This window comes from Gossypium hirsutum, chromosome D01 (assembly GCF_007990345.1).
Source record: "Gossypium hirsutum isolate 1008001.06 chromosome D01, Gossypium_hirsutum_v2.1, whole genome shotgun sequence".
Taxonomy (NCBI): Eukaryota; Viridiplantae; Streptophyta; class Magnoliopsida; order Malvales; family Malvaceae; genus Gossypium; species Gossypium hirsutum.
Window position 1 is genome coordinate 38,040,710 of NC_053437.1, and position 25,125 is coordinate 38,065,834.

The 25,125-nt window shown below is 37.0% G+C and overlaps 1 non-coding gene across 1 annotated transcript; it reads right to left on the bottom strand.

Annotated features, from left to right (window-relative positions):
• Positions 1-14,268: 14,268 nt before the first annotated feature.
• Positions 14,269-14,375, bottom strand: LOC121214332 (small nucleolar RNA R71). Its single transcript, XR_005909915.1, has one exon. It is a non-coding gene; the product is annotated as a small nucleolar RNA R71 (small nucleolar RNA).
• Positions 14,376-25,125: the final 10,750 nt, after the last annotated feature.

The following is a 25,125-nucleotide window of genomic DNA, read 5'->3' on the forward strand; positions in this document are numbered from 1 at the left end:
AAATGTGCTGGTAACCATTTATGACCATGAGATTGGCGCTAAGTGTGCGGGTTTAATTGTACAGCACTAAGTGTGCGAGTTGGAATATGTAGCACTAAGTGTGCGGATTGACTATGTTGCACTAAGTGTGCGAATTGACTATGTAGCACTAAGTGTGCGAGTTTGATTATGTAGCACTAAGTGTGCGAGTTGACTATATAGCACTGAGTGTGCGGACTTAATATACATCCTTGAATCATTATGGACACTATGTGTGCGACACTATTGAGTCGATCATGGACAGCGGATCGGGTAAGTGTCTTGAGTTCATGGCTAATAGGTGCTATGTCTATACTTGGTGTTGAGATTGGTAAGTTTGAACCTATGTGACAAATATACTTGAAGTCACGTACATAAAATTTATCGTAGAATGGGTGAAAGGCCGTTTAGTTGTATGTTTGTAACGAAAATAAAATGATTTATGAAAATGCCTCGAATATCCTATTGATGAGTATGTGGATTGTGAATGCATAAATTGGTATGAATTGAAACGATAGGTTGGAGGAACTATGGTATGGTTCGGAATGGATGGAGTAATTAGCCTCGTTCCATTTTGTTTTCTCTTGTGATAATGTTATTGATGGATGGTAGTGCATAGCTTATGACTTACTGAGTTATAAACTCACTCGGTGTTTCCTTGTCACCTATTCTAGGTTTCTTGGACACATCTCTTTTTGCGTGGTCGGGCCGTCATCGAAGTCATCACACCGGATAGCAAGTTTTGGTACTTCCTTCTTAGTCGGCTTAGGAGAACATTTCGGCATGTATAGGCTATTATGTTGTGTTTGAACTTGGGTATGTAAACTTTTAGCCATGCGAAAATGGCATAAATGTTCGGTTGGGTTTGGATTCATACGTTAGGTCGCAAATCTTGATAATTCGACCTTTTTATGCCATACGTCATGGTTGATTATTTTGGTGTTAAAATTCATGATATGGCAATAGTGTAGTAGGGGAAAGTTTGACAATGATTAGCCTTTGGCATGGTTAGTCATGATCATAATTTGTGATATGCATGATGAAGTATTAGTTAGATCAAGGAGTAAACACGAAGTGGGCATAGTTGCTTTCGTAACAGATGCTGGCAGCAGCAGTGACATGAGATTGAAAAATCACTAAAATAGTAGGAATGGAATTGATTGATGAATAAATTATGTAATCGAAGCTCGATGAGTCTATTTCATATAGAAGTAACTAAAGAATCATATAGACAGTATGTTAAGAGATAATCAGGTTCTTGTGGGACAGGGCCAGGACGGTTTCTGGATTCCCTGCTCCGACTTTGGAAATTCATTATAAATTAACCAGAGATAATTAGGAGTCATGCTATATATGTATAGATTCCTTTCTGAGTCTAGTTTCTATATAAACAAACGGTATCAGTATTGAAGTTCTGTACAGGGAGATATCAACGTCGTAACGCACAAAGGTCAGTGTAGTCGACCCCAGTAACTTGGGAGAATTTTACTAATAAACTGTACTAATTGGCCCGACAAAAAATTCCAGAAAAAACATGTAGATGGGAATATGAGTCTAGTTTCAGGGAAAAATCACGAAACTGATTTTCGAGTTGTGAAACTCAAGATATGATTTTTAAAGCGACAAGTATGCAGATTAGGCAGTGTCTGGAAAATATCTTTATAAGGGGTTATAGTCTGTTAACACCTCGTGTTCGACCCCGGTGTCGGTCTCGGGTTCGGGGTGTTACAAACCACTTGGTATCTCTTCCGGGAATACGTCATTGAATTCTTGTAACAAAGAAATAATAGAAGAAGTATGGTATAATTTAGTTCGTTTGTTCCCATCAAGCTTTCTTTGTACATAAGTACAAATACTAGCTGTTTCAACAAGAAAGATTTTCAGATTTTTTTTCCTCTCGTATAGAAATTCCACTTGTCTGATTCACTATCTCTTTCTCTTTCTTTTTCTTACTTTTGCAATTCACTTTTTTTCTCACTCATTTTAAATTCTTTTTTCCTTTCTTTTTTTTTCTGATTTCTTTTCTTTTTCTTTTTCATTTTTCTTTCTTGACCACTTACTCTCGAATTTTCAACAGAAGTTTTTAGCCTAAGCTGTTCCTCGTACACTTGTTTTAGAGTAAGAGGGGCTAAGGTTAAATTTTCTCCGAAGTGTTTAAATGTGTATCTATTGGTATATCCATCATGAATCACCCTCCAGTCGAATTGCCATGGCCTTCCTAGAAGAAAATGGTCAGCGTGCATTGGCACTACGTCACACACCAACTCGTCTTGGTACTTGCCAAAGTAAAATGCTACGACCACTTGGTTAATAACCTTGAGTTCACCTCCATCTTTAAGCCATTTCAGCTTGTAAGGGTGCAGATGCTTGGTAGTGGTTCAACCAAGCTGTTCCACCATCATAGTGCTGGCCACGTTAGTGCAACTTTCTCCATCAATTATAACACTACAAACTTTACCTTGGACATGACAGCGGGTGTGAAATATATTTTCTCGTTGTTGCTCGTTCTCCACGCTTTGGAGGTTCAGACTCCGCTTGATGACCAAGACTTTGCCATCAACATCATATTCTAAGTCTTCTTCTTCTTCGGATGGTTCGTTGAGTTCTTCTTGTTCACCCTCAGACTTGATCTCCCCATCGTCCCTTATGAACATGGCACTTCGGTTGGGACATTGACTGGCTATGTGACCTCTTCCAAGACACCTAAAACACTTGATGTCTCAAGTCCAATTTGAGGCTACCTCTATTTTTTCTTTACTCGTTTCACCGCTTAGCTTATTAAGCTTTGTGGCTCCACTAGGCTCCTTGGATCAATTTGGGGCTTCTTTTTTGCTAACTCTTTGTCCCCGCCTTGTTGTAGAAGTGGCATTGGAAAAGGCTCGGGTGACTCCCTTTCACTTCAATTACTTCTCCACCTTGATTTCCATGTAAACCATGTCAATAAATTCGACATAGTTTTGTAACTCCACTATGTTGGAAATGTCTTGGTTGAGACAAGCAAGAAACCTTGCCATGGTAGCCTCTCGATCCTCCTCAACATCAGCTCAGATCATAACTACCTCCATCTCCTTGTAGTAATCCACTACACTTCGGTTACCTTGGGTAAGGCTTTGCAACTTTTGATACAGCTCTAGGTGATAGTAAGCTAGGATGAACCGCTTTCTTATAATGGACTTCATTTTAGCCAATGTTGACACCGGTCGCTCTCTGTTCCGCCTTCATCTCATAGTGAGCTAATCCCACCAAATAATGGTGTAATAAAAAATTTAATCACAACAAGCTTGACTTTCTTGCCTTCGGAGTAATTATAACACTCGAACACAAGTTCGACCTCTTTCTCCCATTCTAAGTATGCCTCGGGATCGATTATTTCTTAAAAAGATGGAAGGGCCAACTTTATGCTCTTGAGATCATCATTCACGTGCTCTCACTCTCTTGCCCCTCAATTCCGTTGGCCTGGACGTCTTTCACTCTGATTAGAGGCTTGGCCGCTCTCCACATCGTTTGGTTCATAAAGATCGTCATCATGTTGCCACAGTCGGCCTCTTTCTCTCCTTGGATTTAGAGGAGTACGTTCACGCTGGGTTCTTTCTTCGAGTTGATCCAAGTGTTCTTGGATTGGTTCTAATTGCTGTTGTAAGAATCGACTCATCTCTCGAAAAAGGGCTTGGTAGGCCAAGTTGGGCACACCACCACCAGATACATGCCTCACAGGACACATGCCACCACCTTTGGCAGCGTTTGATGTACCACCACCAACGACATTTTGTTCAAGGCTACGTGACATCTTCCTTAAAACCTCATTTCAAATCTCACCAGTTCTCTCAAATAGAAATAATATTGAGCACTCCACTCGTGTTTTCACTCATAATTGGCTTTTATCTTTTTGATGGACTCTCCTCTCTTGTCTTTTTCCTCTGTAGTTCGTTTCTCAACGTTCTTGGTGACTGCCTTAGACTTAGTAGCAAGCCTTGTAAGTCGATTTCAAATGGTTTAACAAGAAAAATGTATGATGTTGGGTACAGGGTAGGCTTGAAAGAAAAAGAAAATTGATACGAACACACCCAAAGGCTCAACTGAATCTATTCGTGATCTAATTGAGCTACCAGTTGGTATAATTACTCGAGCTCGAGCCAAGCAATTCTAGAAAGCAATTTCGACCTTAGTTGCATGAGTTTGGGAGGAAACTTCAACTAGACTCGTCAACTGAGCTTGGGATGGTTCATCAAGTGCCCCATGCAATTTAGTTCAAGCTAAATTCAACCTAGGTAACTAACTAGCTACTGAATAAGACTTAAACGTTTTAGTCATTTTATTTATATTAATTATGTTCTGATTTCATACAGTATTATTGCATGCCTGTTTATTTTATTTGATTAAGTCTATTATTTGTGTATTAGATTATTTCACATTAAAATCGTGTTTTAGTTTGTCTATTAAGTGTACTCTAATTCAGACAGCATCAATGCATGTTTTATTCAGATGTCTTAATTGTGTATTAGCTTATTACACATTTAACATGTTTTTTAGTTTGTCTTAGATGCTTTTAACTGAGTTTTAATTTGTCTTCCAGGTTATTTAATAGGCAGTGCGCATTCATGCATTTGCCAAATTCGTTGAAGCTTATTTAATAAGGAACATGCACTCGATAATGCTTGTACTTTGGAGTTGCTCGGTGCATTCATTCAGGTGACCATTCATGAAACGAAGAGACATCAAGTGTGAGCTGATCAGCCAGCACCTCAATTGACCATTCGGTATTTGGTGTTCACACCGAAGAACCCTCCAAATCTGAGGGTTAACACTCAAGGGCCATTTGGTTGCCACCAAATACATTCATCAACTGATTTTCCATCCGGTGAATCAAGAAGCATTAACTCCAATTCATAACAACCTTAACCGATCAAGTTAATGCTTCATTCAACTCAATGCTCAATCATTAAGTCTACTACCATTGGCTGTTTGGGAACTCCAAGTGACAAGCTCTATGGCTGTTCGGGGACTTCAATTGTCAAGGTGATTAATTAAGTTTCTTCAAGACTCATTTAGCTGAATCACATTGAATTCTAGCTTTTTAATTGTAATCATTTAGTGTCCATTTGGCTGGAATCAGGTAGCCTATAAATAGCTTGTTTGTAACTGATTTTAAAAACTTTTGATCCTTTTATAGAATATAACAAATTTGTGAGTTGTTCAACTCTCGTTGTTCTTGGTGAGTCAAATTGACTTATCTAGCTTTCAAGTGGCATTAATTTGTGATGCGAACTCATGCTCAGAGTTGATTATGAGTCATGAATGTTCCCGATCGTACATTAAGTAGTATCGCAATTGAAGGATAAATATGACTGGTTTCAAAGATGGTCGATTTACAAGGGGATGTTAGATGGATAGTTTTGGTGAAGTTGGGTTTTAAATTAAGGTTGAAGAATGCACCAATATTATATGAGAATATTGACCTAATTCTTATGTCAACATTTAGGAATGGATTGGCTAAAGATAACAAATCGTGACCCTCTATCTAGAAAGATAAAAACCAATCGGTATAGGGCTTGAACACCACACTTGCTAAATGTAATAAGTTCAGAATGAATCAAATTGATGCCACTAGACTAAGCTAGATAAGTTAATTGAGTCACAAAAGAACAAAGGGAGTTGAATAACTTAGAATTAGCTTAAAATTCATAAAAGGTTCAAAAAGTAGCAATTATAAACCAAGTATTTATAGGTTGATACAAGGTCCAGCCGAATGGACATGTTCTGAATCAGCTTAATTGAGCTGATTGCCTATGAAGTTGAACAATAATATCCTTACAAATTTCTAAGCATGGAAGATGCCAAAAGCCTTGCCTGTTGCAATTCCCAAACAGTAAAACCATGTGGACTTTGAAGTTAGCTGAATATGCAAGTATCTGATCAGTTAAGGAGGTTTGGACATGAATTGGTGCCTCCTTGGGAAGCCGAATGTGCCTCAATGATTTATTGCTGATTGTGTCACATGAACAACCTTTAAGTGTGAACAGTCGGAGTTAGATGGTCACCTTGGTGTGAATTGAAGTTATCAGTTGATTAATCAAGTGTGAAAACACTGCATCCATTGACTTCCACGAAGAGTTTCTTGGAAGAAAGCAAACAACAGCTCTCTAGTGCATGTACATCCAGATGCATACTTCTCCTTAAATGTTGTCCATTGAATCTATTTGATGAGCAACCAATGTATTGAACCTATAAGACAAAATTAAACTCGGCTTAAATACAATCATAAGACTTAATTTAAACACAATTTAATTTGTCTAAACATTAGACACAATTATGGTATCTGAACTAAGACCAAATTAAAACACATAATAAAGCTATACGAAATAATAAAAAATTAATAAACTTAAAACATATTTAAAATGCTCAGATTGTGACATATTTTAAACTGAAATTATTGATGTTCAAACTATGACATAATTACCTTAAACTAATTTAACTAACTAACTAGAACCGAATTAATTCTTTATTCCAGTAATTAAATTCTTAAGCTAAAGAAAACTAGAATTGGGCTCAAAGTAAGTTGCATGGCACACTTGGGTTCACCCCAAATTCAATCAATAAGACCTGCAATGGCCTCCTTGAACTTCTTAGCTTGAGCACGAGTAATCGATCCCGTTGGTAGCTCCATGGGCTCATCGGCAACCTTAATTGTGTCTTGGACCATGATCGTATCATCCCCTCCCTCTTCGAAGTGATTTATCCCCAAGTCGTCACCTAAATCATAAGGAGACAGACCAGATACACTAAAACTAGCACTTATAATGTACTCACCTTGAAGGTCGAGTTTATATGAATTATCGTTGATCCTTTCCAATACTTGAAAAGGACCATCGCCCCTTGGAAGCAACTTAGACCTTCATTAGGCTGGAAACCTTTCTTTTCTCATATGCACCCATACCCAATATCCGGGTTCAAAGATTACTCGTTGTCTTCCCCTATTGGCTTTTTGTGCATATTGTTAGGTTCTCTCTTCTTTGTTATTCCTCACCTTTTGGTTTAATTGCTTCACGTACTCATCTTTCCGTTTAGCATCTACATGTACAAGTTGTTCATTAGGTAAAGGAATCAAATCAAGGGGTGTCAAAGGATTAAAGCCATAAACAATTTCAAAAAAGAATGCTTAGTTGCCGAATTAATAGATCGGTTATAAGCAAACTCAATGTGCGGCAAGCGCTCTTCCTATGTTTTGAGATTCTTTCATATAATGGTCCTCAACAATGTTGAAAAAACTCGGTTCACCACTTCCGTTTGTCCGTCTGTTTGGGGGTGGAACATCATAGAAAATAAAAGTTTTGTACCAAGCTTTCACCATAATGTTCTCTAGAAATGACTGAGGAACTTTGCATCTCGATCGGACACTATAGTCCTCAGAACTCCATGTAAATGCATGACTTCTCTGAAAAACAAATTGGCAACATGTAAAGCATCGTCAGTTTTATTACAAGAAATAAAATGTGCCATTTTAGAAAATTGGTCAACCACTACAAATATTGAATCCTTTCCATTTTTAGTCCTAAGAAGACTTAAAACAAAGTCCATTGAAAGGTCATCCCAAGGCTCCTCAGGAATGGGCAAGGGTGTGTACAATCCATGAGGTTTGATTCTCGATTTGGCTCTCTTACAAGAGATGCATCGATTGCACACTCTCTCTATGTCATGTTTTATTCTTGGGCAAAAGAGATTGTCGTAAAGCATGGCCAATATCTTTGTGACTCCAAAATGTCCCATGAGGCCTCCGCTATGCGCCTCGTTCACCAACACATCCCGAACAGATCCTTGAGGAATGCAAAGTTTACCTTCTCAAGAAAGGTAGTCATCATGTCTATAAAATTTTTTAAAGGCTCCGTGTTCACAAGCCTTATACAATTCAGCAAAATCAGAGTCATTTATATAGAGTTCTTTCAAATGTGCAAAACCAAGTAGTTTCGAATCTAAATGGTTAAGAAGGGCATACCTCCTTGACAACGCATCTGCTATGACATTTTCTTTACCTTTCTTATATTTGATTACATATGGAACTGATTTAAGGAACTCCATCCACTTGCCATGTCTCTTATTTAACTTGTTTTGGCCCTTGAGGTGCTTCAACGTTTTGTGATTAGTATGAATAACAAATTCTTTGGGCCATAAGTAATGCTGCCATGTTTTTAATGCTCGGATCAATGTGTACATTTCCTTTTCATGGGTGGGATAGTTGAGGGTTGCACCATTCAGCTTTTCGCTAAAATAAGGTATGGGACACCCATATTGAGTCAGGACAGCTCCAATACCTATACCTGAGGCATCACACTCAATCTCGAACGTTTTATTAAACAATATATAATTAAATTAAAAGATCTTTCTTGTTCCTCATTCCAATGAAAAGTAGAATTTTTCTTAATGATACCCGTCAATGGAGCAGCCAAAGTGCTGAAGTTAGGAGCAAGCCGTATATAAAAACTCACCAAGCCATGGAAACTTCTTACTTGGCTAATGCTCGTAGGTCATGGCCATTCTCAAATCGTCTTTACTTTATCTTGATCAACTTCGAGTCCTTATGAACTAACCACAAATCCTAAGAAAACAACCTAGTTAGTACAAAATGAGCATTTCTTAAAGTTTGCATACAATGCTTCCTTCTGCAATACTTCCAGAACAGATCTCAAATGAAGCAAATGATCTTCTATAGACTAATATGTCATAAAAATAAACTACATAGAATTTACCAATATTAGCACGTAGCACATAGTTCATCAAACACATAAAAGTGCTGGGTACGTTAGTTAAGCCGAATGGCATAACCAACCACTTGTACAAACCGTGCTTTGTCTTAAACACCGTTCTCCACTCATCTAGTTCTCGCATTCGGATTTGCTGATATCCACTCTTGAGATATATTTTGGAGAAAAGTTAGGCTCCGTTTAGTTCATCAAACATGTCATCAAGGCGTGGAATTGGATGCCTATACTTGATTATGATCTTGTTAATTGTTTGGTAGTCGACAAATATGAGCCAAGTTCCATCCTTTTGAGCACGAAGAGCACGGGCACGACGCAAGGACTTAAGCTCTCTTGAATGTACCCCTTTTCCATCAACGTAGCTACTCGCCTTTAAAGTTCCTTAGTTTCTTTAGGGGTGCTGGGTGCGTTAGTTAAGCCGAATGGCATAACCAACCACTCATACAACCTGTGCTTTGTCTTAAACGTCGTTTTCCACTCATCTGGTTCTCGCATTCGGATTTGCTGATATCCACTCTTGAGATCTATTTTGGAGAAAAGTTAGGCTCCGTTTAGTTCATCAAACATGTCATCAAGGCGTGGAATTGGGTGCCTATACTTGATTATGATCTTGTTAATTTTTTGGTAGTCCACAAATATATGCCAAGTTCCATCCTTTTGAGCACGAAGAGCACGGGCACGACGCAAGGACTTAAGCTCTCTCGAATGTACCCCTTTTCCATCAACTTAGCTACTTGCCTTTGAAGTTCCTTAGTTTCTTTAGGGTTACTTCAATATGCTGGACGATTTGGAATTGTAGCTTCGGGTATGAAATAAATTTGATGTTCAATCCCTCAAATAGGTGGTAAACCACTAGGGACATCTTCCAGAAATACATCTTCAAAATCTTGCAACAAAGACACAATCGAAGAAGGAAGATTGACATCTAAGTCGTTAGTGTTAAGGAAATTTTCCTTGTACATAAGTACTAGCATTGGTTGTTTTAACAATAAGGACTTTCGAATCTCTCGTTCTTTTGCATACACACTTAATTTTTCAATCTCTTTTTCGTCTTTTCTTTTCTTTTTCTTTTTCAATCTTTTCTTTTTGTCCTTTCGCTCTCAATTGTTCAACAGAGTCTTTCAACTTCAATTGACCCCCGTACACTTGCTTAGGAGTCAATGGCGCCAAGGTTACATTCTTTCCTAAGTCCTTGAAGGTGTATTGGTTGGTGTAACTGTCATAGATCACTCTTCGATCAAACTGCCATGGTCTCCCTAAAAGAAAATGGCCAGCATGCATCAGCACCACGTCACATACGACTTCATCACTATATTTATCGATTGAAAAGGCAACAACAGCTTGCTTGGTGACTTTTAGCTGCCTCCATCGTTAAGCCATTGTAACTTGTATGGATACGAATGTTTGGTCGTTGGTAATCCAAGTTTCTCCACTAACATGCTAGTACCAATGTTTGTGCAGCTTCCTCCATCGATGATCACACTACACACTTTGCCTTGAACATAGCATCGCGTGTGAAAAATATTCTCACATTGTTGCTCATTCTCAATAGCATACTCGAGATCTTCCACTTCTTCGACTGATTTAGAGTCATCTTATTTCTCTTTTTCAGACTCAATCTCACCGTTGGGTCTCACAACCATTATACTTCTATGAGGGCGTTGACTCCCGATCTGACCCTTTCCAAGCTGCTTGAAGCATTTGATGTCATGAGTGTGATTTTGCACAGCTTCATTTTTACCTTGACTCGTCTCTCCACTCAGCTTGTTGGCCTTTGTGGATACAACGGGTTCCTTCGCTCGATAAAAAGTATCTTTCTTACTAGTCCCTTGACCCCAATTTGTTATAGTAATGGAGTTGGGATAGGCTCAAACAGCACCTTTCCATTTGATTTGTTTCTCCACCTTAATAGCCATGTGCACCATGTCTACAACTTCAAACTAGTGTTGTGGTTCTACTACGTTGGCAATGTCCCGATTCAATCCAGCTAAAAATCTCGCCATGGTAGCCTATCGATCCTCCTCAACATCAACTCAGATCATGCCAATCTCCATTTCCTTGTAATAGTCTTAAACACTACAATTGCCTTGAGTAAGGTTTTGTAGCTTTTGGAATAGTTCCCGATGGTAGAAAGTAGGAATAAACCCTTTCTCATGACGGCTTTCATCTCGACCTATATGGACACGGGTCGTTCACTGTTTCTTCTCCAGCTAACAGTTAATTGGTCCTACCATATGATGGCATAATCGAAAAACTCGATGGCTACAAGTTTGACTTTCTTGCTATCTGAGTAGTTATGGCACTCGGAGATAAGCTTAATTTTTTTCCCATTCTAGATATGCCTCTGGATCAGTCTTCCCTTGGAATGAAGGAATAGCCATTTTAATATTCTTGAGGTCATCATCTACTCGTTCATGTTCCCTAGGCCCTCAGTTTCGATGGCCTCGCCGTCTTTCATTTTGGTTAGACACTTGGTCACTCTCCACATCGCTAGGATTATAGAGATCATCTTGAGGGAATCTCGGTCAGCCACGCTCTCACCTCAGATTTTGTAGAGTTAATTCACATTGGACTCGCTCTTCCAACTATTCCAAATGCTCTTGTACGGGCTCTGGTCGTTGTTAGAGCATTCGGTCCATCTCACGGATTAGGGCTTGGTATGTTAGGTCGAGTACACCACCACCAGCAGTTACATTTTGTACAGGGTATGCACCACCTCCTTCGACCACATTTCTTTCAGGACTACGAGACATAGTATTTTCCTTATAGTAAACCTTACAAATTCAATTAAAAGGAAAGTATACACTCCGCTCGTGTTTCACTCTAATTTTTGGCTTTTTTTGTCACTCTAATGTCCTCACACTCTCTTACCTTTTTCCACACGTATTCACCTCCCTAAGTTTGTAAATGACTGCCTTAGTCTTAATAGCAAATCTTGGTGGAGTAGGCTTCAAAATTGATGTAAAGGTGGGAGAGATGTTGGGTAATAGGGTGGGCTAGTGTAAATAGAAAAATATATAGGATTTTTCCTATGTAATTTATCACCTTTTTACTTAAATTCGTTGTTAAAACTAAGTAATTATTTAATAAATTAGTGAAATATGTGAAAATATGAAATTAGGACATAGAAATTATTAAAATGTTTTTTTATGCTTTATTATATAGTTTTCATGCAATAAATGGCTTATTTTATATTAATTTAAATATATTATATTTTTTAAGACATAAAGTGGGTCATGCATGATTAAATTAAATAATAAAATATAAAATTATATTTAATAATTTATTTTAAAATATTTCATTAACAATTTGGGTTGTTGATTAATTAATTAAATTAGATAAATTTTATTCTTTGGTTCTCTAGCTTGTTGAATTATTCTGGACAGGTCTGATAGCTTTTTTGGATTACAAAGCTGTCCAAATTGAAGACCAAGTCAACCCAAAATTCGACTGCACAAGGCTGTCCATAAACCACTTTTTGGTTTAATTGCACAAGAAATTAGAGATTTAGCTGAAGATTTGCACTTGACCGAGTCTTAGTCCTGAGTTGTTATGGCACTCAAATTTACCACAAATCAAGGAAAAATCAGCTCAGCTTACTAAAATTATGGCCGGCCACCCATGAAAGATGCTTTAGAAGATGGAAAATCCTATTTTTAGCAAACTATCTCTCTTTCCTCACCTATAGATAAGACCCTCTCATTCCTTCATTCATCATCCCTCAAGCATCTATCAAACATCATTTTCTCTTTTTCTCTTAGCCTTTTCCATTCCCACGCCTAGCATCATATCTTCATAGAGATTTTGGTAATTAAACCTCTTAAAGAACCCTTGGTTGGCCACCTTGGAGAACCATCAATAAAGGAGCAAAGCAAAGGAACGAAGGAGTCTCATCAGTCAGAGTCTTGGGTGACAACCAATCTGAATTGGGTTTAATCTTTCTTTTCTTTAACTTAATATAAAGATGTTTGTTATGTGTTCTTTGTTCTTGTTTGCAACAATGTTAGCTTAATTTTATTCAAGCTAGGATGATTGCTTTGGTTACATAATATTTATTTGATTCATGCTTATAATGTTTGTGCCTCAATCGATCATGTTTTCAATTAAAAACAAGTCTGTATTTCATTGATACGTGATTGAAATGCACCTGAATTAGCTGAGCGATCCTAACCAGACGACGGCTAATCGACGCATAATTGAAATGTGCATTCTCAATTTAGATCCTAACACGATTAAATTGTAGGTTACATAACAGCTCTAACCAAGCTCTGTTATTTGCATAGTTTTTAGATTTGTGTGATTAAATAGTTTCAAACCTAACACGTCCCTGTTACCTCACACGAATGCTAAGAAACCCTTAGTAAATAAGGATCAGTAAAATGTGTATTTACTAAGTAAAGGATTCCGAAAGGACCTAATGTGGTTTCCAAACTCATGAAAGATCGAGTTACCATGAAATGTTCTTCCGAATGTTATTAAACATGTTGATAATAAATTCAGGTTAATAAAAGTAATTGTCGTAGTTTATTTATGTTATAATTGTTGCAAATTATGTTTAATTTTACTAAAATCTATTTCGTTCATATAGTTTGCATACTTAGGATAATTTGCATTAGGGATTATTGCATTTAGTTTAATATATTTTAATCAGCACTTCTCAACTATATTGTGTTTTTATCTATCAAATTGTTAATATAATTTTACAAATTAAGTGACTTAGCACAAAGACAATCCCTGTGGAGACGATAAGTCGATATTTACTTATTACTTGATAACGACTGTGTAAACTTGCACAAACCTAAGCGTTACAAGTTTTTGGCGCCGTTGCCGGGGATTATAAACTGTTGCCATAGTCATATTTTCCTGAAATTATTTATTTTCAATTTTATTTATTTCTAACATTACTAACTTATTATTTTTAATTTTTGTGATTTTCTTTACAGGTGTTTATGAGCATAGATCGAATTATTGATTTACTCCCGGTAGACACTGAAATTGAGCGCATTTTCAGACAAAGAAGACGTGAATGAACAACTCAAATACAAGTCGAGATGGACCTTGGAAATCAGAATCAAGACCAAATGAAGCCGATTATGTACGAAATCCTATCTTCATTGTCGATGATAGGCATCGATGCATCAGACAATATACTGCGGCACTTTTCAGTGAGTTAAACCTAGGAATTAGAAGGCCAGATATTGAGGCAACCCAGTTTGAATTGAAACCAGTGATGTTTCAAATGCTACAAATGGTGGGCCAATTTAGTGGTATGCCCTCGGAAGATCCACATCACCACCTTTGATTGTTTATCGAGGTGAGTGATTTATTCAAGATAGCCGGTGTGACTGAAGACACATTGAGGTTGAAGTTGTTTTCGTATTCGTTGCGAGATCGAGCACAAGCATGGCTCAATTAATTGCCACCAAGTTCCATATCTACATTGCAAGAATTAGCAGAGAGATTTATGGTTAAGTATTTACCAACTAGCAAAAATGCTAAGTTGCGGAATGAGATCACAACTTTCCAATAATTGGATGACGAGTCTTTGTATGAGTCTTGGGAGTGACTCAATGAGTTACTTCGTAAGTGTCCTCATCATGGGATTCCTCACTGTATCAAGTTGGAGACATTCTATAATGGTCTCAATGCACATACAAGATTGATGGTAGATGCTTCCGTGAATGGTGCAATTTTGTCTAAGTCTTATAATGAGGCTTATGAGATCATCGAGAGGATTGCGAGTAATAACTATCAATAGCCAACAAATCGAATAGCTTTAGGAAGATGTATAGCCAGAGTTCATGAAGTTGGCTCCTTCACTTCGTTATCAGTTCAGGTATTGTTTATTTCTTCTATGTTAAAATAGTTAACTGTTAATAGTACTAATAATTTTGTAGCTTAGCCACCAAGTTCGTTTAAAACAGTTGGCTGTGTGTACTATGGGAAAGGTCATTCTTTTGAGAATTGTCCATCAAATCTCGAGTCACTGTACTATGAGGGGAACCAATATCAAAATAGGAGTGGACAATGACCCGAGTCCAACTTCTGCAATCCTTCATGGTGTATTCATACTAACTTTTCTTGGAGCAGCCAAGGAAATGGATCTAACAACAACTTATTATAGCAAAGACCCAACCAATCTCAAGGGTATAATTAACAAGCTTAAAAACCACCTCAAGCTTAGGCATCAAACAGTTTGGAGAAATTGTTGAAAGCGTACATATAAAAGAATGACGATTTGATCCAAAGCCAAGCAGCAACACTGAAAAATTTTGAAAACCAAATGGGTCAGTAAGCTACGGAGCTACGTAATAGACAGCAAGGAACCTTGTCGAGCGATACTGAGAATCCAAGAAATTTGGGTAAAGAACATATCAAGGCAGTGGCATTGCAAACTTGTAAAATTCTAGAACCCGAATTGATTGATGTCGAAGATAAGCCCGTTGAGAAGAATTAACCAGCTGTTGAAATTCCTACACCAAAGGAATCAGAAACTACAAAGTCTGACAAGGTAAACCCTGACTTAGTGAATTCAAATATTTTAACATCTTCTTTGGATGCTGATTTACTTACTCAGAAAAGTTGTCTGATTCAATCAAAAGTTCCATCACCTACATATCCACAAAGATTGCAGCAAAACAAGCAGAAACACAAGGTGCAATTCAAGAAGTTTTTGGATGTTTTGAAGCGGTTACAGATCAATATTCCGTTGGTGGAGGCTTTTGAAGGATATACTGTCCAATAAGAAATGACTGAGTGAGTATGAGACTATTGCCTTGATAAAGGAGTGCAGTGCGTTTCTGCAGAACATACTACCATCGAAATTGAAAGACCCAGGAAGCTTTACTATACCCTGTAACATTGGTGACTCCTATTGTGGTAAAGCTTTGTGTGATTTAAGAGCGAGTATCAACTTGATGCCTAAGTCTATCTTCTAGATGCTAGGGATAGGTGAAGACTTAAAACTGTGACGTTTCAGCTAGTGGATCGATCTTTAGCATATCCCAAAGGAAAGATCGAGGATATTTTGGTAAGAGTCGATAAATTTATTTTTCCTACTGATTTCATTGTCTTAGATTTTGAAGCAAACAAGGAAATGTCGATCATCCTTGGGAGACCTTTCTTAGCCACAGGAAGAACTCTAATTGATGTCCAAAAAGGAGAACTCACTATGCATGTTCAAAACGATCAAGTAACCTTTAACATTCTTAAAGCGATGAAATTTCCCGATCTGATAGAGGAGTGTTCAATTATAAAAGAGATAGAAACCTTGGTTTCTATGGAAAGAAATTTTGAAGAAGATCCATTGGAGAAAGCCTTAGATCTTGACCCTTTGGAGGATGAAGAAGGTGAAGAAAACATGGCTTTGATGGAAGCAAATCTAGGAAATTTTATTCAGTCCACATGGTTTGAACTGTTGGAGTTAGAAATTAGAGAATTTGTGCAACCCAAGTTGTCAATTGAAGAACCACCTAAACTAAAACTAAAGGTACTTCCTTCCCATTTGAAATACGTTTATTTAACTGATTGTTCTAATTTGTGATGCAACCTTAGCCCGGGAAATTACTACCGAATCCATTGAGCTGCCACGAGGACCAATAACTCGATCACGAGCTAAGAGATTTCAAAATGCAATAGCAAGCTATGTGGAACGAGCTTGGGAAGAGGGAGTGGCCGGATTTGATAGTCGTGCTTCAAACCGTTCAAAAGGCGTTACTTGCAATTTATAGCAAGTTGAATTTGTTTCTTTTAATTAACTTGTTTTAGTTTAATAAATAAGTTGCTGATCAATTAATTTAACTTATCTTAAAGTTTTAATACATGAGTTAGTTATTGAACTTTATTAAATAAGATGCTTCTTAATTGATCTAGTTCCTAGGATTATTTATTGATGCATAAATTAAGTTCTTTAAATTATGCTTCTTTAATTAAACTAGTTGCTGGAATAATTATTGCATATATGTTTTAGTTCATTTATTTAAGTAAGTTTAATATGTGTTATGATTAATAAGTGTTTTAATGTGTTTAATAAACTCATTTTAATGTGTTTATTGCAGGTGACTTTTTAGCTTATAGTGGTTACAATTCAAGGCTGTTACACATTTAATAAGTGGCTGTTCAAGTTCTTTTGAGTTACAATTAAAGGGGCTGTTAAAAAAAGGAGCTTAAAGATCATTAAAAGGAGTTTTTAAAGAGCATTTTATGCCCTTTAAAATTCAGCAGCAACTCTTCCACTTCCAGCCGTTTTTGGAGCTTTTAAGAGAAATTAATCAAGCCTTTGAATGTCATTAAGGAGCTGGTAAGAGATGGTGTCTATTCAACTATCCAAGGACAACTCAAGAGTCATTTTCTAAGCCATTAAAGACATTCAAATCAGCTGAATTAAAGTGATTTTATGGAAGGAGTTATTTGGTTCAAAGAATAAGAAAAGACATCAGTTTTTTATGGCACATTAAGTGGATGTTTTTTACCATTCGGTTACCTTGTTCTAGCATTATAAATAGATGTAATCAGCCATAGAGGGAACAACTTTTTGCTGAATATAGATGAAATATTTGAATTGTGAGCTATCCAATTCTCTTTGTTCTTTCGGAATTGATTTGACTTATCAAGCATAGCTTGTGGCGTCCATCTTTTCTTTGTTGCTGAACTTATCACCTTTGGTGTGGCGTTCAATATACCTTTGGTTCCTATCATAGTTGATAGTGGGTCAAGGTTCCTTTCCTGTTTCCTTTAACCGAAAACACCTAAAGACCATTTTGAGATTCAGGTCAACAATTCATTATTGTTGGTTCATTTTCGGTCTTAGCCAATTAATTTGTTATTGTTTCCTCTTTATTTTGTTTATTACCTTTGTTTGAAGCCATTATCTCTATTTTGTTTCATTTTAAAACCAAAACGAATCCATCCTTACTCAATTCACGATTGGGCAACACATAAGACTCAAAACATCACGAGACGAGTTCGTATCAAATTTGGAGTAAGAATCGACATTGTCGGCAATACGGTATAGTAGTTTCTTCAAAAAAAATTCAAAAAAAATTCAAAAAAAATTCAAAAAAAAAATTTGGTTTCCATTCAAACTCAAGAGATTGGATATCAAGTTGAAAAAAAAATTCATGAAAAAAAAAATTTCGTGAAAAAAAAAAGAAGAAGCTAGTTTTGAAATTTTGTTGTTGTTTGCTGCCCAAATTATAGTTATTACTACCTTCTACTATTTCGCCACATCCAACCTTTCATTTCTTGATTCAAGCCTACTTTCCTTTGTCCTACAATATTCTTACCAAGCCCAAACATCAAGGTTGTAAGCCGACCCACAACAACTGCTTTTTAAGTTTAAATAATTCCTAAGAACTTAGAGAGGAGGAGTGAGTGGAAAGAGGCAAGAGAGTGGTGAGTTTATCTGAGAGTATAAAAGCCAAGGAAGTGAGATTTCTTTGTGAGTGGATAGTGAGATTCTTTGTTGTGAGTTCATTTTTAAAAAAAATATGTCACGAAGTCCGGAAAGAAATCAAAATGTGGAAGGAGGGTTTCGTCCCGTAAGAAATGTTGGAGGAGGAGTGCCAGATCTTACCCTTCAAGCAATTATACGAGTGATGGAGCGATTATTTGATAGAAAACTTGAACCAATTGAAGATCGATTATATCAAGTCGAGAGACGAGAACAACGTGAGATGACTCCGGAAGATGCAAGACAAAAGCGAGAACGTCCAATTCAAGATCCTTATGAAGCAAGTGGACAAGAAAGTGATCACTCATCTGCCCAAAGTGTACGACGTCGAGGCCGTCAACGACAACGAGGTCCTAGAGATCGTGAACGACCAGATGACAATCTTAAGAATATCAAGATGACAATTCCACCATTCCAAGGTAAGAATGACCCTGAAGCTTATTTGGAGTGGGAAAAGAAGATTGAGCTTGTTTTTGATTGCCACAACTATTCGGAGAGTAAAAAGGTGAAACTCGCGGCAATTGAGTTTTCTGATTATGCCATAGTGTGGTGGGACCAGCTTGTAACTAGTCGACGACGAAATGGTGAAAGACCCATCTCTACTTGGGGAGAAATGAAATCAGTCATGCGGAAAAGATTTATTCCATCATACTACCATCGAGATCTTTATCAACGACTTCAAAACCTTACTCAAGGAAATAGAAGTGTTGAAGATTATTATAAGGAGATGGAGATAGCGATGATTCGAGCTGATATCAAGGAGGATCGAGAGGCAACCATGGCTAGGTTCCTTGCGGGTTTAAACCGTGACATTGCCAACATAGTTGAACTACAACACTATGTTGAAGTGATGGACATGGTTCACATGGCGCTTAAGGTTGAAAAGCAACTTAAGCGAAAAGGAGTTAGTAGACCCTATGCCAATTCTTCAACCAACAAATGGAATCAAGGAGTCAACAAACCCCCTGTTAGAACAAAAGAGCCGACTGTAGCAGTTAAATCAAATCAACCCATTGGAGAGACAAGTCGAAATAAAAATGAGCAAGCGCCAAATCGCACGAGAGACATAAGATGTTTCAAGTGTCAAGGCCGAGGGCACATAGCTAGCCAATGTCTTAATCGACAAATTATGGTGATAAGAGCTGATGGAGAAGTTGAGTCGGAGGAAGAGGATGAAAATGAACCTGAAATGCCATCCGATGATGAAGATTTAGAGTTACCCGTTGAAGGAGAAATTCTTGTGGTGAAGCGTAGCCTCAGTATTCAAAGTGTTGAAACTGATCAACAAAGGGAGAATATTTTTCACACTCGATGCCACATTCAAGGCAAGGTATGTAGTATGATCATTGATGGTGGTAGCTGTACTAATGTAGCTAGTATTATGTTGGTGGAAAAGCTAGGTTTGGCTACAACTAAACATCCAACTCCATACAAGTTGCAATGTATAAATGATAAAGGTGAGCTGAAAGTAACAAAACAAGCTGTGGTGGCATTTTCTATTGGAAAGTACCAAGATGAAGTGGTGTGCGATGTAGTTCCTATGCATGCAAGACATCTACTTTTGGGACGCCCATGGCAGTTTGATAGGCGCGTGATCTATGATGGTTATACAAATCGCTATACATTCAAGCATCGAGGCAAGAATGTAACTTTAGCGCCATTGACTCCAAAGCAAGTGTACCAAGATCAATTGAAGTTGAAGGAAAAGATTGAAAAAGAGAGAGACAAGAAAAATGAAAAAAAGAAAGAAAAAATTGAGGGAGTGGAGGTAAAAGTACGAGAGGAACAAGAAAGTCAAAAAGAAATTGAGAGTGGTAAAATGAGCGTATTTGAGAGAGAAAAAGAGATAAGAAAATCATTGTTGTTGCATCAACCCGTACTTGTACTTATGTACAAGGAATGCTTATTTGATGCTAACGAACTTGATAATTCTTTACCTTTGTCCATTGTTTCTTTGCTTCAAGAATTCAAAGACGTTTTCCCGGAAGATGTGCCAAGTGGATTGCCTCCTTTTCGAGATATTGAAAACCAAATAGACTTTATTCCCAGAGCTACAATTCCAAATCGACCAGCTTATCGAAGCAACCCAGAGGAAACTAAAGAGTTGCAACGACAAGTGGCGGAATTAATGGAAAAAGGCTATATACGGGAGAGTTTAAGTCCATGTGCGGTTCCCGTTCTGTTGGTGCCTAAAAAAGATGGTTCATGGAGGATGTGCGTAGATTGCCGAGCTATCAACAAAATTACCGTCAAATACCGACATCCCATTCCTAGACTTGATGATATGTTAGACGATCTTAGTGGAGCAAAATTGTTCTCTAAGATTGATCTGAAAAGCGGGTATCATCAAATTCGTATGCGGGAGGGGGACGAGTGGAAGACTGTGTTTAAGACTAAATACGGTTTGTATGAGTGGTTAGTGATGCCTTTTGGCCTCACCAATGCACCGAGTACTTTCATGAGGTTGATGAACCACGTTTTGAGGTCATTCATTGGTCGTTTTTGCGTAGTTTATTTTGATGATATTTTAATTTACAGCAAATCATTAACTGAACATCTTGAACATTTGCATGCTATTTTGAAGGTTTCACGAAAGGAAGTATTGTATGCAAACCTTAAGAAATGTAACTTTTGTACTGACAAAGTTGTTTTTCTAGGTTTTGTTGTAAGTGCGAATGGATTAGAGGTGGACCAAGAGAAGATTAAAGCAAAACAAGAATGGCCACGACCGAATAACATCAGCCAAGTTAGAAGCTTTCATGGCCTTGCAAGCTTCTATAGGAGGTTTGTACCGAATTTTAGCACTCTTGCTGCCCCATTAACCGGTATTATCAAAAAAAATTAACCTTTTATTTGGTCTGATGAACAAGAATCTGCCTTTGTTAAAATCAAAGATTGCTTGACTAATGCTCCACTTTTATGTTTGCCGAATTTTAACAAAATTTTTGAGGTAGAATGTGATGCTTCTGGAATAGGAATAGGTGCGGTTTTAACGCAAGATGGGCGACTGGTGGCTTATTTTAGCGAGAAACTTAATGGAGCTATGCTCAATTATCCCACATATGACAAAGAAATGTACGTATTGATACGTGCATTAGAAACATGGCAGCATTACCTTTGGCCTAAGGAGTTCGTTATACACATGGACCATGAGGCTTTGAAGCATTTGAGAGGGCAAACTAAGCTTAACAAACGACATGCAAAATGGGTAGAATTCTTAGAATCCTTTCCATATGTGATTAAGTATAAGCAAGGTAAGGAAAATATCGTTGCAGATGCTTTATCGCGAAGGTATGCTCTTTTAAATTATTTGGATGTTAAGTTACTTGGTTTTGCTTATTTAAAGGAATTATATGCTGATGATTCTGATTTTGGAGAAGTTTACAAGTTATGTGTGCAAGGTGCGTATGACAGGTACTATCAGCAAGATGGATTCCTATTTCGAGAAAATAAGTTGTGCATACCCCAAGGATCAACTAGAAATTTGCTGGTTCATGAAGCACATAGTGAGGGTTTAATGGGACATTTTGGTATTGCCAAAACTTTGGCCGTTCTTCAAGAACACTTTTATTGGCCAAAGATGAAACGAGATGTGGCTAAAGTGTGCAATCGCTGTATTGTTTGCAAGAAGGCGAAATCAAGGGTCCAGCCACATGGACTCTATACTCCATTACTAATTCCAGAAATGCCATGGATGGATATTTCTATGGACTTTGTTTTGGGTCTTCCTAGAACAAAGAATGGCAAAGATTCTGTGTTTGTTGTAGTTGATCGGTTTTCAAAAATGGCTCATTTCATTGCATGTAACAAAACTGACGATGCTTTAAATGTTGCCAATCTATTTTTTAGGGAGATTGTACGATTGCATGGAATTCCAAGAACCATTGTTTCGGATCGAGACACTAAATTTCTCAGCCACTTTTGGAGGACTTTATGGGGAAAGATTGGAACTAAGCTATTATTTTCCACAACAAGTCATCCCCAAACTGATGGCCAAACAGAGGTTGTTAATAGAGTTCTGTCAACACTATTGCGGGCCATTATACGTAAGAATTTAAAAACTTGGGAGGAGTGTCTACCTCACATTGAATTTGCATACAATCGATCGGTACATTCAGCTACCAAGTTTTCACCATTTGAGGTAGTGTATGGATTTAATCCCTTAACTCCATTGGATTTATTGCCTTTACCTTTTGATAAATTGGTGCATGTAGATGGAAAGAAAAAGGCAGATTTTGTGAAACAATTACATCAGCGAGTTAGGGATAATATTGAACGAAGAACGGAGCAATATGCACATCAAGTTAACAAGGGCCGTAAACGAGTAATATTTGAACCTGGTGATTGGGTTTGGATTCACATGCGCAAGGAGAGATTTCCTGTTCAAAGGCGATCCAAACTATTACCACGAGGAGATGGACCTTTTCAAGTCTTGGAGAGAATTAATGATAACGCTTATAAGTTAGATTTACCTGGTGAGTATGGGGTTAGTGCTACTTTTAATGTTGCTGATTTATCTCTTTTCAATGTAGGTGACGATTTGGGAGCAAATCGCCTCGAAGAGGGGGGAATGATGCAACCTTAGCCCGGGAAATTACTACCGAATCCATTGAGCTGCCACAAGGACCAATAACTCGATCACGAGCTAAGAGATTTCGAAATGCAATAGCAAGCTATGTGGAACGAGCTTGGGAAGAGGGAGTGGCCGGATTTGATAGTCGTGCTTCAAACCGTTCAAAAGGCGTTACTTGCAATTTATTGCAAGCTGAATTTGTTTCTTTTAATTAACTTGTTTTAGTTTAATAAATAAGTTGCTGATCAATTAATTTAACTTATCTTAAAGTTTTAATACATGAGTTAGTTATTGAACTTTATTAAATAAGATGCTTCTTAATTGATCTAGTTCCTAGGATTATTTATTGATGCATAAATTAAGTTCTTTAAATTATGCTTCTTTAATTAAACTAGTTGCTGGAATAATTATTGCATATATGTTTTAGTTCATTTATTTAAGTAAGTTTAATATGTGTTATGATTAATAAGTGTTTTAATGTGTTTAATAAACTCATTTTAATGTGTTTATTGCAGGTGACTTTTTAGCTTATAGTGGTTACAATTCAAGGCTGTTACACATTTAATAAGTGGCTGTTCAAGTTCTTTTGAGTTACAGTTAAAGGGGCTGTTAAAAAAAGGAGCTTAAAGATCATTAAAAGGAGTTTTTAAAGAGCATTTTATGCCCTTTAAAATTCAGCATCAACTCTTCCACTTCCAGCCGTTTTTGGAGCTTTTAAGAGAAATTAATCAAGCCTTTGAATGTCATTAAGGAGCTGGTAAGAGATGGTGTCTATTCAACTAGCCAAGGACAACTCAAGAGTCATTTTCTAAGCCATTAAAGACATTCAAATCAGCTGAATTAAAGTGATTTTATGGAAGGAGTTATTTGGTTCAAAGAATAAGAAAAGACATCAGTTTTTTATGGCACAGTAAGTGGATGTTTTTGACCATTCGGTTACCTTGTTCTAGCATTATAAATAGATGTAATCAGCCATAGAGGGAACAACTTTTTGCTGAATATAGATGAAATATTTGAATTGTGAGCTATCCAATTCTCTTTGTTCTTTCGGAATTAATTTGACTTATCAAGCATAGCTTGTGGCGTCCATCTTTTCTTTGTTGCTGAACTTATCACCTTTGGTGTGGCGTTCAATATACCTTTGGTTCCTATCATAGTTGATAGTGGGTCAAGGTTCCTTTCCTGTTTCCTTTAACCGAAAACACCTAAAGACCATTTTGAGATTCGGGTCAACAATTCGTTATTGTTGGTTCATTTTCGGTCTTAGCCAATTAATTTGTTATTGTTTCCTCTTTATTTTGTTTATTACCTTTGTTTGAAGCCATTATCTCTATTTTGTTTCATTTTAAAACCAAAACGAATCCATCCTTACTCAATTCACGATTGGGCAACACATATGACTCAAAACATCACGAGACGAGTTCGTATCAATTTGCCTGTGATTATTTTAGCGGAACTGACGAAAGATTAAGCAGAGCAACTAATTGCTATTCTAGATAAATTTAAGAAAGCAATTTGTTGGGCCATAGCTGATATTTGAGGTATAAGCCCTTGTTTCTGCAGGCATAAAATCATTTTAGAATAAGGTGAGAAAGCTTTAATTGATGGGCAAAGGAGGCTCAATCCTATTATGAAAGAAGTTGTGGGAAAGGAAGTTGTTAGAAAGGAAGTGATCAAATGGTTAGATGCAAGAATCATCTGTCCTATTTTAGATTTTTTTTAGATGGCTATTCGGGATATAACCAAATAGTTGTACCCCTAGAGGACCAACATAAAACAACCTTTACTTGTCCATACGATACATTTGCTTTTAGGCAAATGCCTTTTGGTTTATGCAATGCACCTGCAACTTTTCAATGATGCATGATGCCAATATCTACTAATATGGTTGAAAATTTTGTTGAGGTTTTCATGGATGATTTTTCTATTTTTGGTAACACTTATGATATCTGTTTGAGTAATTTGGCTAAGGTACTAAAGAGATACGAAGAGACGACTCTTGTCCTTGATTGGGAAAAATGTCATTTTATGGTCAATGAAGGGACTGTCTTAGGTTATAAGATATTAGAGAAAGGAATTGAAGTAATTGTTGCAAACTAAAAAATATATAGGATTTTTCCTATATAATTCATCATCTTTTTACTTAAATTTATTGTTAAAACCAAGTAATTGTTTAATAAATTGATGAAATATGCGAAAATATGAAATTAGGACATGAAAATTATTAAAATGTGATTTTATGCTTTATTATATAGTTTTCATGCAGAAAATGGATTATTTTATATTAGTTTGAGCATATTATATTTTTAACCTATAAAGTGAGTCATGCA